Raw genomic sequence first — 16,611 nt, 5'->3', positions numbered from 1 at the left:
AAGGCTCCTAAAGTTTCAAAATTCTACTCTGGGTGCTCAAAATGTCCTGACAACATGAAATATTCCTATTAATGAAAATATTACACCAAAAGTTCTGTTTGAAAGATATTTGCTTATTCTAGGTTTTTTTGCTATTGCTTTAATACTTGAAAAGGTCACTAGATATGGATGTCTTTAGTCTTCTAAGACATCATGATTTCTCATTTCTCCACGACCTAGGACAGCGCCCTGGTCTTACTAAACACAATAGGCAAGGAGTAAAAGTTTAATAACTCTTTTTTAGAGAATGTGAGTTCACAGGGTACCTGGTGGCTCAGTCGGTTAAACATCCGGCTCTTCGTTTTAGCTCAAGTCATAATCTCACGGTTAGTGGGTTCAAGCCCATCAGTGCAGAGCCTGCTTAGAATTCTCTCCCTCTCTCTTCCTCAATGTCTGCCCCTCACCCACTTTCTCTATCTTTCAAAATAAATAAATAAACTATTAAAAATATGAGTTCTTATCCAGAGAATGTTTTGTACTTAAATCAATATGTTTTCAAATGTTTATTTATTTTTGAGAGAGAGAGAGCAGGGGAGGGGCAGAGAGAGAGAGAGAGGGAGACAGAGGATCCCATGCAGGTTCTGTGCTGACAGCACAGAATCGTAATATCATGACCCGAGCCAAAGTTGGACCCTTAACCAACTGAGCCACTCAGGCACCCCAAATCAATAATCTATTTAGGTCATAAGAGTAAATATTTAGTAAGTTACAAAATATTTAGGAGGCACGAGTGGAAAATGTTGCACCTGAAAATGGTTCACACATTTTTGGGAAGCTGGTTTACATTAGGTTTGATATAAAGGCTTGAGACTATCCCAGAAGAGGTCATTCAGAACTCAGAAGCTTTTTTTGATGTGCTTTTTGTGTGTGTGCATGTGTGTGTGAGAGAGGGGGAGATTGGTAGATGGGCAGAGAGAGGGAGAGAGAGAGAGAATCCCAGGCAGGCTCCTCACTTATAAGCTTTCAAGCACAGTTGTTTTGAACTGAGGACTCTCCTTATAAATAACTTTTCAACTACAGGCCCAAAGCTCAGGGAAAGAAGCTGTTTATCATCAATTTTATGAAGAGTTTTAATTTTAATAAAACTAATTTTTTGAAGATTTTTTTATACTTTGACATTACTTGCTGGATTTCAGAAGAAAGATTTGAATCATTAGAACAGGCTCCGTGGGCAAGAAAGATGAACAGAAAACAAGATAATGTCTCCAAATGAATTTTTGTCATATTTGCAGCTATTCCGTATACAGATCAATCTGTGCCCTACATTCATTCATTCACTCAAATAACAAGTATCATTAAATACTTGTGTGCCAACCACTACTTGGTGTAAGGTGTCACAACAGCAAACAAGTGGGCAAACTTTCTGCCTCATGGAGCTTACATTCTAGAAGGAGAGAGATACAATTAGTAAGTAAACTATATACTACATCAGAAAGTGACACGTACTATATGAAAGGGAAAGAGGGAGATCTGTGTAATAATGAGGGCGTAATTTTAAATAAGATAACCAGGGAAGTCCTCACTGGTGCTGTGACTGGAGCAAAGCAGCCTCACCTATGACATTTTCTGGGCATCGTTGAAAATGACAGGGTACTCTAGAAAGGGACAGCCAATGTCAGGTGGGTGTTTACCCTGGGCTTGTTGAACTCTCTGCTCTGTGGGGGGTGTAGCTCCTCATGAAAGGGAGCAGCACTGGCATCTCTAGAAGAACAGAGGTAGGGCAGAGGAGTCCACTTTCCACGTTTAGGAGTAGTCCTGGGGCACAGTCTTGAGGAACGTGACGGGGAGAGACAGAGATGTATCTGGGGAAAAAAATCCCAGGTGGAGGGAACTACAAAGAGTTCTGAGACAAACTTGAAGAACTAAGGCAGAGTAAGTTGGGGGTGGGGGTGGGGGAGATGAGGTCAGAGTGAGCAGCAGGATTCTGCAAGGGCATTACAAGGACAAGCTTTTAATCTGAGTGAAATGTAGCAGAGGAGTTGTTGTTAGAGGACTTTGAACAGAAGATTTTTATGATCAGTTTGATGTTTTAAAAGAATCATGGCGAATAGCAGAAGGTACAAAAGAAGAGCTAGCAGACATCCTTAAATAAATATCTTAATTTACTTGGATTCTCATTCAAGGTATCACCTCTGGATACCAACTGTTATTTGTGCAAAAAGGTCTGTGAGCTAGGAAGAAGGGCCAAGTAGATGTGTAGTTTTGGAAAAGCTTCTTGACCCTGATCTCACTGTGCGTTTTTGTCCTTATCTATAAAATCAACCTGCTAGACTAAATGGCCAAATCTTATAACTTTGTGGAAAAGTTATTGGAAATGTACCCTAAGAATCTTCTTGAATTATTGTGATTTTTCAAATCATCTTCAACATTTTCCATTTAATTTTAGGTTTTCAGCAACTCTGATAATCATTCATTTCATTCTGGCAAAAGTTGAGCAGTTCATTCTAACATTAATGAAATTATTGCACCACTTAAAATAGAGCATATTCTGGCTGCCTATTGTAGATGGAGATATTTCTCTCTCTCTCTCCTTTTTTTTTGCTTTCTCTGTGCACAATAAATAAAGTTCATTATTAAACTCATAACATAAGCAGTTATTGGCAGAAAAACTGTGCATAATTCACTAAAAATAAGAATGGTATACGCATATATCACTTTTCTATTAAAAATAGATTAATTGGAGATATCTGAATGCTTATAATTTCAGTATTCCTGAGATATTCTTATGTTTATAAGCATCTTGCCGCAGAATATGTGGATTTTTGATCAGAGAGCAACTCATAAAAGAAAGTCTACACAGACTTGAGCATTTGATCAATCCTACAAATTATTCTTGCAAACACAAAAGTAACTTTTTTGACTAGAGTAAATTGAAAAAAAGATTAATGCAGTGGTTTACTTAGCACAGTTATAATAATTAATATCATTGGCACAATCAGAAATGCAATCCAGATGTTGGGAGCATTCTCTCCATCTTGGAATAAACTTTGGGGGGGCGTATCTTTCATTTTCTCATCTGAGTGCCCACTCCACACCCTCAGTAGCTCTGTTTGGCCACCACTTTTAAGCACATGACTGTTCAGTAACTCACACATGAATAGCAACTTCAGAAGAGAGCCCTATTCATTGAACAAGTTGGTGAATAAAATTTGGAGAAAATTAAGGCTCTCAAGTACTGATCAACATTTCCCTTGGCATCCTATTAGTCTCATGCTGTAACTGCTTGACAATAAGACTACGCAATTATCTTACAATTACAGCTTCAAGATTTTAACCTGAATGGGTTTGTTGGGTCCCACTTCCATTATTTTTGCCATATGTCATACTAATGAATGTTTTGTTGTAGTCTTTCTTAGCCAAGTCTTTCTCATGAGACTGTGAAGTCAAAACAGTAATATCTAATCTACTGTATAATGAGAAAGATATACTAATCAGTTGATAGTTTCTTTTCTTGCTTTCTTTTTTTCTTTTTCATGATTGACTGGCTATTAGACCTTTCTTGTTGAAGTTAATTAGGCTGGATGTTTAAAATGAAATAAAAGGAAAGGGAAAGGAAATCTAAAAAGGAGGAGGAAAAAGTGAATGGAGAAAGAAAGAGAGAAATAGGGGAGGCAAAATGCCATATGAGAAAACGTAACTATGGTTAAAAAGAACCTCTCAGGATATGCTTCCCATTTCATTCGTCAAGCTAATCAGGGTATTAAAATCTTTATATTTTGCCAAAGGAAATGTCTTTACACTCACTTCTAGAAAAAAATGCAAATTGGAAAATCATTTCATATTTTCAGTCATTTGTCTCAAGCCATTTCAGTCATTTTGTGTCAAACCATTTTCTCCACTAGCATTCCAAATTTCTGAATTACAGTTTATATTTCAGACTATAAAATGGGCTTATGTATTAGAGTTTCTTAGTTTTGTATCTACCAGTGTAATTTCATCATGAAAATCCTATCCGTGTATGTATCTCCGTACCCTATACTTCATTCATTCATTCATTCATTCACCTACAGGTGAATTCGCCTATAGGCATTAACTTACCAGAAATGTTGTATGTTTTATACTGTATTCATATATAGATTTGGTTTGATTTAACATAAAATCCTAGAAGTTTTATTTCTGGCTAGGTATTTTCAACATTGAGGAGCATTTTTTCAGATGGGAGAGAATTAATCAGAATAAATGATAAATGACAGAATAGATAATAATAACCATTTTGTTTGTTTTTAGACAGAAATAGAATTAGTAAAAAATAATTCATTAGTCTACAAAGATGCCTCTTTGATTAGTCTGATTTCCTCAAACCAACTAAATCACATGTTTAAGACTTGAAATGTTGCAGAGACATTTCCTACCACGTATCAAAACATACTGTAGCATGAAAAATTTTAAACAGATCAGTGGAAGCAGAACCCAGTACATGTAACAACTTTACAGCAATAAAGAAAGTATCACGATTTAATGAAAGAAAGTTTGACACTTCTAAATGTTCTTTGGGAAAACAGGCCACATGTTAAAAATACAGAAGTCAGCTTAGATTCTCATCTTTGACTCCACCTAAAAAAGTCCAATTGGAGAATGAGTTTGAGAGAAGAGAATAAAAAAAGAAAATCAACAAATAACACAAAGGCTTATAGAAAAACTAGATGATATCAATGTCAGGATGGAAAACAGTGCTCTTAAAACAGGGAAAAATAAGAAAGGAAAAGATAGACTATATAAAATTAAAATAGCATGCAAACTAAAAGGCACAATGACAAATACATTCACAATATACATGATAGAATGTTGAATAACCTTATTTTATAACAAGAGCTTGTAAATGAGTGAAAAGTATATATATGCATCCCAGTAAAGGAAAGGGGGTGAGGGTTAAAGAGAAACATGATACTAATAAACAAATGTAAAATTCAATAGTAACTAAATTCATATGTGTATTTAATTTCATTGTTCATAGATAGTTGGGATTATGGTAGAGCTGTCGAAAGTGTGCCCCTATAGCTTTTCTGGTGAATAGTCTGATGTTACGTGCCAGGAAAATGAAGGATAATTGTATTTTTGGTCTTAAAATTTCACTACTACTGTTATTAATGTATCTTAAGAAAATCTTTAGAGATTCTTAAAAAGATTTACTTTCAAGCATGATCAAAACAGCTTTCCTTTAACTATATGAAGGTAAAAATAATCCGTCTTTCTAAATATATGGCTATAATAAAATAATGAACATAACTACAATGGAAATACTGCTATAAATACCATAGTTTCTGTAAATATTCCATGACATGGATAACAGTTAATCGGTATAATTTGAGGGGGAAAAACAAATCCACTCATATATAGTATTTTTTTTTAGTTCTTCATAAATAAGTAGGTAGAAAGAGAAATGGCTGGAATAAAATAAATAAAAATATTAACAGTCATCATTTCTTGATTAATGGCATTCTCGCTGCTTTCCATTTTTAAATTTTAATTTAAATTTAAATTTTTGCTTTTACTTTTTAATTTATACTTTTCTAAACTTGTTTATAATTAATGTATATTACAGTTATAATTTTAAAAGATAAATATTTTAAATAAAAATGTGTTACCCTCCTCCTGTCTTTTTCTGCCTCCATATCCCAGAGGGACTCTGTAAAACCTACTAATACTGCATGGGCAGAAAGGAAATGAGTGCATTTGACCTTGAGAGAGCTTGCTTCTTTTCTCAGACCATGCTTTCTTCCTGCTTCCTCTTCCTTACTCACCTTTACAATCTGTGAACAAATCTGGCTCCTGAACAAGACCCAAGGCCCTTAAAGATCATGAAACTCTGTTTCCACTCTTACCCAGCTGCCCCCATGTCACCCTGTAGCAACCTGCAGTCATTACATCAGTCAGAGAGGTCCTTTTAAAATTTAAATGAACTTAAACCCTCTGTTCAAAACCTTCTGACAGTGTCTTTTCACTTAGAGTAAAAGCTAAACTTCTTATAATAGCTACAACTCTACCATGGTCTGACACACCATTACTACTTCTCAACCTGTAATACTTTCCTTCTTGCTCTCCCTACTCCACCCTCCCTGATCTTGAAACTGTCTCAGCGTGCTCACACCACAGGACCTTATCACTGGCTGCTCCTTTTGCAAGGAGCACTTGCTGAAACCACCTCATTTAAAATTACAGTTTGCCCTGCCCCAGGATGTTGGCCCATAATTTTCTTTTTTCTTTTCTTTTCTTTTCTTTTCTTTTCTTTTCTTTTCTTTTCTTTCTTTTTTCTTTCTTTCTTTTTTTTTTTTTTTTTGTAGTGTCTTTTCTGGTTTTGGTATCAGAGTAATGATGACTTTGTAAAATGAGTTTGGAAGCAGTCCTTCCTCTTCAAATTTTTGGAATAATTTGAGAAGAATAGATATTAGTTCTTTAAATGTTTGGTAGAATTCACCTGTGTCATCATCTGGTCCTGGACTTTTGCTCATTGAGTGCTTTTTGATTACTGATTCAATTTCATTGCTACCAATCAGGCTATTCAAAATTTCGTTTTCTTCATTATTAAGTCTTGGGGGATTGTATGTTTCCAGGAATTTATCCATTTCTTGTAGATTGTCCAATTTGCTGGCATATAATTGTTTATAGTAGTCTCTTATGATCCTTTGTATATCCGTGGTATTCTTCGCAACATCTCCTCATTTACTTCTGATTTTGTTTATTTGGGCCTTCTCTTTTTTTTTCTTGATGAGTCTGGCTAAAGGTTTATCAGTTTTGCTTATCTTTTTCAAAGAACCAGCTCTTAGTTTCTAAGGCAAGTTACTATCTGCCACCATACATATTTTTTACAATATTGTTGACTATATTCCCTATGCTGTACCTTGCGTCCTGTGTCTTTTTACTTTTGTAACTGAAAGTTTCTACTTCTTAATTCTCTTCACCTATTTCTTCCCCCCAGCAGCCATCAGTTTGTTCTCTGTATTTATGAGTTTATTTCTGTTTTGTTTTGTTTGTTCTCTTGTTTTGCTTTTTAGATTCCATGTATAAGTGAAATCCTATGCTATTTGTCTCTGTCTGACTTATTTCACTTCTCATAATGCATGCAATGTCCATTCATGTTTCTGAAATGGCAAGATTTCATTCTTTTTATGGCTGAATAACATTCCATTGTGTGTGTGTGTGCGTGCGTGTGTGTGTGTGTGTGTGTGTGTGTGTACATGTGTACCACATCTTCTTTATCCCTTCATCCACTGATGGACACATGGGTTGCTTCCATATCTTGGCTACTGAAAATAATGCTGCAGTGAACATAGGTGTGCATATGACTTTTCAGGTTTGTGTTTTCATTTTCTTCAGGTAAATATCCAGAAGTAGTATTGCTGGATCATATGGTAGTTCTTTTTTTAACTTTTTGAGGAGTCTCCATGCTGTTATCTGTAGTGGCTGCACCAATTTATACTTCAGCTCAAACAAATTATAACCCTTCAGTTCTCCTAGTCCCTTTTATTCTCCTTTATTTTTCTCACCAGCACTCGTCACCTGATAAACTTTAGACTTTATTTGTATGTTGTGCTTTTGTCTTCTGACTTTTCCCCCTGGAATGCGAGTTCAATGAGGCCTAGAATTTTTGTTTCTTCTTTTTATTATCTCCAGTGCCTAGATTAGTGCTTGGCTTGTAGTAAGGGACCAATATAAATTGTTGACTAAATGAAAGTTTATAGTCCCAGCTCCTAGTGCAGTATCTGGCACATAGACACAGTATGTACCGAATAAATGGTTTTAACCAAAAATTTAAAGCCACTTCATATAAGTGGTTTCCTTTTATCAATTTACAACTTGTTTCTACCTTCCTCTCTCCCAAAATCGTTACTAAAATGAGACTGGAGGGGAGAGAGCTAAATCTCTGCATTCAACTTGTGATACTAAATCGTATTTAAATATGATATAATAAGTCCTGTTTATTTCCTTGGTTGCGATGTAAAATTTAGGATGAAAGAAATAAGCAATTTTTTAAACTATCTAAACTAAAAATCCTTCCCACCCCTACTTCTTTTTTGGTAGAACACTAGCAGAGGTCTCTCTTTTTCTTTTTTAAATTGTTTTTAATGTTTATTTTTGACACAGAGAGAAACAGAGCATGAGTGGGGGAGGGGAAGAGAGAGAGAGAGACACACACACACAGAATCTCAAGCAGGCCCCAGGCTCTGAGCTGTCAGCACAGAGCCTGACACGGGGCTCGAACCCACCAACCGTAAGATCATGACCTGAACTGAAGTCGGACGCTTCACCGACTGAGCCACCCAGGCACCCCTGGCAGAAGTCTCTTACATCAACATGTATGCCTTTCAAATGTTTCTGTGTTTATTTTTCATTTATAAAATGAATATATATAATACCCATGTTTCCTTAATAATTTATTTCCAGGAAAGTTTCCCTCCACCACCTAAGATACTATTATGTAATTAGAAAAGTTGGATGATAAATGAAAGTACCAAAGTTAAGACTGATTATTTAATTAGGAATAGGTAGTCTCTATGCAGGAGGAAAAGACTAAGCTAGTTAAGGTTCTTAAATCTTTCTGCAAATCAGAGTAAATAACTCATACACCACCATAACCCATTTACTTACAATGCTAAGATTTGCTTTAGTTTCAACAAGCTAGTGAAACATAATAGGGACAGAATAAAGAAGTGCAACCAGGAATTGTCTAATGTATTAGGGGCTTGAGCACTGTCATGGCCCCCATCCTAATGCTATAAAGGGCAATTAGTTGCATTTAGAGATGCTTGGGGCTCTGAAAGCTGGTGAACTCTTCCTAACGGGAATACCATTGGCCATCAAATTTCAGGGTGCCTCCATAAGGTACTGCACATTGGCTGTTAGCAGAATGTTAAAGGGAAAGTGACTTTGAAAGGGGTCTGTCTTAACCACCTTCCAAATCTTAAACCTGCGTTCGCTCCTGTAAGTTGATTTATCTCATCAACACTGTTTTCATTTTATTCCAAAGAAGCCTGAGCTTAATTTAAAGTTCAGAGAAGGGGAAAAGAGGTCCTCTTATACTCCGTCTAGTAGAGATATATCCATCCCAAGCCCTACAGGCCAACTACTCAGGATAAGGGTTTTGTCTAATATACAGAAATTCTAATTCCCAAGGACTGGCAAAGGACAAGTACACTGATATGCCCTACTGTGACCTATTTACATCATAGATCTACTTTTTTTTAGTGACTCTAGAATGCAGCTTGAACATGAGTTAAGGAATTCTGGGAAGTTATAATTATAAGGAGACTGACCTTATTCACCTGAGATGATTCTTCCAACACCTGTAGCTTATCCCAGTTCACAGAAAGACATAGTCTAGTTTCAAAGTAACTACAACCTGAGTTTTAGCCTGGCTAAAGTTCACTGAAAAAAATATGTTGCCTGGCCATGCAACTGATTATATTCCAAAAATAATCTGTACATTGAATTGTGCTTTCACTGTCAAATAATAGATAAAACCAACAGATCGTTTATCTTATGCTTTGGTATAGCTGTGTAATTAATTTAAACTTGCATGATACTATCCTTGCATAAACACAGTGGACAATTCCAGAAAAAAAAGCCCATATGAATAAGATATTTAAAATAGACTCACGGGGGATCTTCTAAGATTAGCTTGATAGAATTTGTTCACATCAGTAACTTTCTACCTACTTATTGCCTGCCCTCAGGAATACCATATTGGCTTGGTATTTAAATCTAAAAGTAGAATCATCAAAACTAATAGTAATTTTTTCCTTCCTTAACTAAAATGTTTTCAAACTACTTACATCTGTGTATTTGCCACAGGCAAATGATGTGACCTATGAATCACTGGACTGTAAAAAAAAAAAAAAGTCATGATCCCCAAGACAACAGAAAGCTAAACATCTGGAGAAAACCTAGTACCCAAAGATGGATTGTACAATGTGGTGACAGGTGGTGCTAAGAACTATTAAGCTGATTTTAATAAAAAAGGCAAATATCTCCAATTCCATTTCTTCCAATAAATTCCTTCAAGCAGGTGCAAGAGCAAAGCAGAATTAGTTTCCTTTATGTTAAGTATGAAAGAGCTCCCTCTTTTTTCTTTTTAGAATCTTTGAGATGACATTACTCTCATTAAAATATCACTGTATACTATGTTTTTATTTTTGTCATTCAAGAGAAATGTAAATAATACCTTATCAAAGTAGCTAAATATCTGAAACAACTGTCTATGTGCTGACAGATTAAATGGATGAAAATAAACCAGTCTAAAAATGTAAGAGTTTTCTTTCCTTTAATAGGGGTTAAAATTTTGTTTTAAACTAAATCCAAATAGTGAAGATATCTTTGGAAAATCGCCTTTAAAAATCCAAGGAAAATCCTGGTTCTCGCAGTAAGTATCCATTTTATTTCAGGCTTCAGTTTCTCAAGCCTTACTTTTCTCAGCTCCAAAACAAAAATAAGAGACAATTTGGTCTCTCCAAAAAAAAAAAAAAAAAAAAAAAAAAATGGCATAATTCTAAAACTTGGGGTAATTTTCTTAAAAAATGTAAATGCTCATCTTCCTCATCCTTGGATCCAAGATAGACAAGTAATACAAGATTAAGACAGGAAGTGAACATTTGAATCCAGCTGGATTGACAAGTCAATGAATGGAGGTCAAGTATTAATTACCTATAAACAATGAGAACTCTGAGGTTAATAGACTCTGAAATATTGTCTGGGTACTTAAATGCTGCAACTACTTATATTCTTTATAATTTTAGTGCTAATAAGCTAATTTTTTGTATATTTATATTTGTTTATAATATGCATATATAACTTTTATAAAACAATATAAGATGACTATAATTGAACATATTGTTACTTTCAATAAATATAAATAGTCTTAACGCCCTATTAAGTGAGAAACATTTTTCAGATTGGCTAACAAGCAAACTCCAGCTCTGTGATGTGTATAAGAAACACAGCTAATGTTTTTCATTAAATTTTTAATCCATGCTGTGCCAAGCGTTGACTCTATAGGCAGCACCAAAGAAGTCTGCTATCCCTAATCTGTTTTCCAGCTTTCCACGCTGATATGGAAACCTTTGGTGACTCATGAAGTCTGAATTTTCATCTAAACAAAAATATTCATATTTTGATATTTTTTTCTGAGATTTGTGTCTCAAGTACTTCTGTGAGAATTGAAGCCAAAAGACACATCATATAAGACAATTTAATTTCATTTGCGAAACAAAACTTATCTCAAATTATTTTTAAAATGATTGTGTGTTTTCCTTTTTTCAGATGTGGATTTAGCCAAATAGTTTAATTTATACATTACGTAGTTTTAGATGTGATTTGGCTTGCATTCATTCCATTTGTGTAATGTTATAAAATTATGTAAAATTATCAATGCGGACTTTTATTTTTTTTCTTACCTCTGTGTGTAGTTCCTAATAAGTGTTACAATTTGGGCATCAGAAACACTGCTTGCCACGTTGCTGAATTCTCCACATACTTATTGCTGAAAGAGTACATACCTGCTTCACCGCAGTTTCTATCAATACATTTCCTCGCAAAACCAAAAAAAGAATTTTACACATATATTTGTAAATGTAAAATTTGGAAACATTGTAGCTCTCTGGCTCTAATATATTTTAAGGAGACAAGTTCACAGTAATTTGAGGGTAGTTCAGCTGCGTGTGTTTTCAAATCTCCACATAATTCTCTCAAAAGCAAACCATAATGATTCTGATCGTTGTTCCATTCTTCTTATATAGCCTCTCACCTCTCAGCCTGAGAATCTCACAGTGAGAATGAGAAAGTTGCCATTCAATGAAGATGATTAGAGAAGCCCTGTGAATTCTTTAAGAGTGAATAAGACAGCAAGCATTTGGTGGTGCTTAAAAGGACACTGCTGAGATGCCACACAAGATTGGGGCACTGAAAATATTTTCAGATGCAGCCCCTTTCCTTTAGAATTAGTGTTTCCCTGTCATCCCAGAGCAGTTGTTATATTCTGTACTAACACAACAAAATATTGTAATATCACGTCGGTTTTCATAACCACAAAGAACGATGGACATTTTTGCTATCTGACAATACCATGCCAAATCAACTAGTCTATTCAGGTGAAGAAAAAACCACAAGACATTTGACACTGTAGCCTATCTACTTAACTATATTTTCTCCAGCTCTCATGTGCTGTATCTTTTTCTTTTCCTCTTCCTCTCTTACTCTCCTCTTTTTCCATCACTCCTGAACCAAACAGGGAGAAAGTATGGTCTCTACCTTCCAGGAGTGTAGAATCTAGCAGAGAAAACATATAATTAAATGAAATAAACTGCAGTGAGTATTATTATAAAGTAAAGATCAAATAGAAATAAAATCTCATGCAAGCCCAGAAGGGAAGTCACCAGCAACCTAGACCAGAAGGGAAAGTTGGAGACAGGTGAACAGGGAGAAGATTCTAGGTGAAGGCCTGGAGGCAAAGGGGAGTGTAGGCATTCTAGGAACTGAAAGAAATTATGTATGACTTCATTAAGGTGGAAATGAAGCTCTGCTACCTGTGTACCCAAATTCTCTCTGTCTTCTATTTGGATGTTCACCAACACTGTATTTCCCAGTATTTTATCCTTGTATTTATGTGTGCTCATGTGACTCTTTCCCACTAATAGCATGTAAGCGCAAATAATGAGTATCACTTTTGAGCCAAGGCCCATCCCTCTTTCCCTTTGTTAGCTAAATATAAAATATTTTAAGTCCTGGGAGGAGGCAGAGCCACAAGATGGGAAGAACCTAGGTTCCTGGGTACTCTTAGGAGAATAGTCTGCCAACAAGAATCCTTCAGCGGACTATTAGCTAAACAAGAAATACACATCCATTGTGTTGAACCATTACACAATTGACCTACCTCAACTAACATAGGGGCTGGACAGCAGGGGGCCATGCAGGCCCTGGTTAAAGAGTTTCATCTTTATCTTAAGGAATAATGGGGAACCACCAAAGGGCTTTAAACTGGGAACTGTCAAATTCACAAAACCAGTCATCTTCAATTAGCTCTACCTATAATGAAGGAGTAGTCATTGTTTCTAATAAGTTAGGCAATTTCTCTCAGGTTCCTGCTCCTCTCCCATAGTGAATAACATGAAGCATGATTTACTCAGTTTTAGTAAACCCCTCTCTTAATACAGAAAATAATAATAAATGTCTGGAATTTAAAAGGACAGAACAGTTCATTTCCCCCAAATCCCTATTGTATAGAAAAGGAAGGACCATACAGGTGAGGTACTTACCCAAGGTCACCTGGGGATATTAAGAGCAGAGTGGGAGGTCAAGGACTAAGCCAAGTTCTCTTGCTCTCACCCAAGTCTCTTTCTGCTATGCCTGGCTGTTTTAATTCCTTGGGCCCCAGTGCTTGCAACAGATTCAGTTACTCTGGGGAAATGAATTAAGGGGATTAACCACTGAAAAATTATTACTCTTGCAATAGCATTTTGACTTTAAAGTTGGGGTCATTTGCATGTAATTTTTAGAAATAAGATAAATGCTGTCTTTTTGCCTTTAATTGATATCTTATTGAACTAAAAGTAATGAAATCTTTTAACACCTTACATCTCCTTACAAGGAACATCTCCATCAGTGAGAGAGAAATATTTAGAGTACAATTTCTATCTTTGTTTTATAATTTTTATGGCTTCATAATCTGCAACTCCCTCTGTATTCTTTCCTGAACTCATTCTCTGGCCTTGAAGGTAATTGCCACAGTGTCTAAGCCGCTAGTAGACTATCTGATGAAGTTGAATTGACTGAGACTGGCATTTTGCTTATGCTGTCAAACATTAAGAGATAAAGAGCCCTGTGTTGAGGATGTTGCTTTTTTAATTTTCCCAGGCTAACTAAAAGCCCATGGCTTCTAGTGATGAAAGATGAGAGAAATATATCCATCAGCAAATATGAGTCTAAGAGAGTTGCATGTATAAAAATGAAGGAACATTAGAGCAACTGGCAGACCAGGAAATGAGAAACTATAATAAAGTACATAATGGCACGTATCAAGAAGGTAGTGCCCAATATGGACATTGTTCTGTATTGATACTAATTTGGTGTCAATAGAGATCTAAAGAATGGAAAATCATCTCAGTCCCTAATGGCAAATTAGAAATTAATGGAAGTAATATAAATTAAAACTAGTCAATAGTACACGTGCTTTTATATATCCTCTAATCTTACAAACACAAAAGCATAATTCATCAGTTATTATAAATAAATCTATCAGTCTATAACAAGACAAAACACCAGTGAGTTTGGATCTTCCATTAGTATACAGAAATCATTTCAAAAATTTTTTTCTTTTCTTTCTTTTTTTAACGTTTATTTATTTTTTTGAGACAGAGAGAGACAGAGCATGAACAGGGGAGGGTCAGAGAGAGGGAGACACAGAATCCAAAACAGGCTCCAGGCTCCGAGCTGTCAGCACAGAGCCTGACGCGGGGCTCAAACCCACGGACTGAGAGATCATGACTTGAGCCAAAGTCGGCTGCTTAACCGACTGAGCCACCCAGGCGCCCCCAGAAATCATTTCAAAATAAGCTTGAAATACCAAGCAAATCTACTCTTTCAACATTGTATGGCTTATAATGATAGGTCCAAGACTAGGCTATACCCATCTATTCTTAGGAAATGCTTTTACAAATGAATGCTCGTATTATATGGGGGATGATAAATGAATATTGATATATGTGATGCTAAATCTGAGAGAATAGCAAATTGACTGGGGGAAGAGGGTGTGGGAAGTGAGGGAAGAGAGCAACCCTTCAGAGTAAGTCTAACTTTGGGCAAGAAATTTGTCTGTGCATCATTTCCTTTATCTGTAAACTGGACATGATCATAACTGTTATACAAGTTTTAACTGAGAATGATAAATTTTGCACATATACACACACTAAACAAATAATGTATGGCATTGTATCTGGCATATAACATGCATCTAAAACATGATGGTTTTATTGCCATCACCATCATTACTGGTATTACTGTTATTATATTATTATTGCTATCGTTATTAAGTTGGTCAGAGTTTCCAGTGAGTATATCAATGTATTGTTTCCTTTAGAATGAATCAAGTGGGGAGTGATGTTATGATTATTTAAGTAAATGGCCACTACTTCAAGAGAAAGGGATTTTTCTAATTATATCATATATATGTGTATATATATATATAATATATATATTATATATAATATATATACACACATTTACATTATATATTGTAATATATATAATCATTACTATTAAGCACAAGATTTTCATTCTTCTAGGATTAAAATACATGACATTATGCTACAAAGTGTGGTTACCAATTACTTGCTTATTTCATAAGAGAAAAGATAATTTGCCACAGCTGTTATCTGAAATTTCAGCACCTTTTGTTCAGCCGTATGAATGTGCTCTTCATGTAACAACAATGAATAAAAGGTAGTTAACTGAAAAAATAAAAAAGAAATACTTCAAACGTATTATTTCATGGTGGCCCTGGAGAGCGTTGGACAGAAAGTTCAGGATAATCTATAAAAAGCAGGGTGGAGGGAAGGAGGTGGTGAAAGGGGCCAAGGGGCTATGGGGCCATGTGAATCCATGTGGAAAAATGATCAGTGCTGGAGAAGGTTAAATTCTCAGTCCCTGAAGTCTTGCTGTTGTGGCTACAGCCCAAGAAAGTTAATGAAAGAAAGGAGCACTGACAACTCCTGCTGCTTCGACAGGAGCTTACCACCTCATTACTGGCCAGATTCTTACAACCAAAAGAAAAGAATACTCCTGCCAAGGAAAAGAGTAAGAGCTAGAGCGAGAGAGTCATCCAAGCAAGGCATCGCTGATATTGGGCGAAGATCAAAGTGATATCAAACAAAAGGAACTGGACAAGAAATAGCTGAGCCAAGAGCTACGACCACAGACTAGACAACTATCCAAACCCCAGGCAGGAGAGACGGAAAGGACAAGTTAAATCCCTTAGTCCTCCCCGCCGAATGGGAAAAAGTAAATGAAGTGACACCATCTGCTCACTTTCCCAGAAGAGAAAGTTTCAACTCCTCATGGTTAGTAATGCAAACGTTTTCAAAAGCATTACTCTAATTACAAATGATTAGAAATGATTCCTAGAAGTAAGGACTTAACTCGCGGTGTGCCTGACTAATGAACGTTTTCTGCACATCCCACTGCACTTTGAGCTGACTTTGAAAGCACCGGCTAGAGACAGTTTCTGAGGTTTTAAGATGATCCTCTTAAAGATAATAGGATGCTTCCCTGTTTTTCTAAATTTCTCTAAAGCATACAAATGCACGGTGTTGTTTTTTTCCAAAACGCAATAGGAAATCACAGAGTTCTTCCAGAACTAGCAAATGGAGCTCTTGTTATTCCAGTTGTTGGTGTGTTTATGTGAGTTTGTGTTTGTGTGCATGCCAAACTGGGGTGGGAGGAGGGAAGTACATATCAACTAAAATGAAATATTTAAACTTAGATTTATAATAATACTATTAATGGAGGTGTATTCCTTGTGATAGATTTAAATTCCAGGATTATCTCTTTAAATTATTACTAGACTCCATTAAAAGTTGATCATAGCAA

The 16,611-nt window shown here is 35.7% G+C and overlaps 1 pseudogene; it reads right to left on the bottom strand.

Moving 5' to 3' along the window:
* Nucleotides 1-16,037: 16,037 nt before the first annotated feature.
* LOC125922288 (uncharacterized) lies at nucleotides 16,038-16,158 on the bottom strand (annotated as a pseudogene).
* Nucleotides 16,159-16,611: the final 453 nt, after the last annotated feature.

This window comes from Panthera uncia, chromosome C2 (assembly GCF_023721935.1).
Source record: "Panthera uncia isolate 11264 chromosome C2, Puncia_PCG_1.0, whole genome shotgun sequence".
NCBI classification, from domain to species: Eukaryota; Metazoa; Chordata; class Mammalia; order Carnivora; family Felidae; genus Panthera; species Panthera uncia.
Note: the sequence above shows the minus strand (reverse complement) of the source record. Positions and strands in the feature narration are given on the sequence as shown.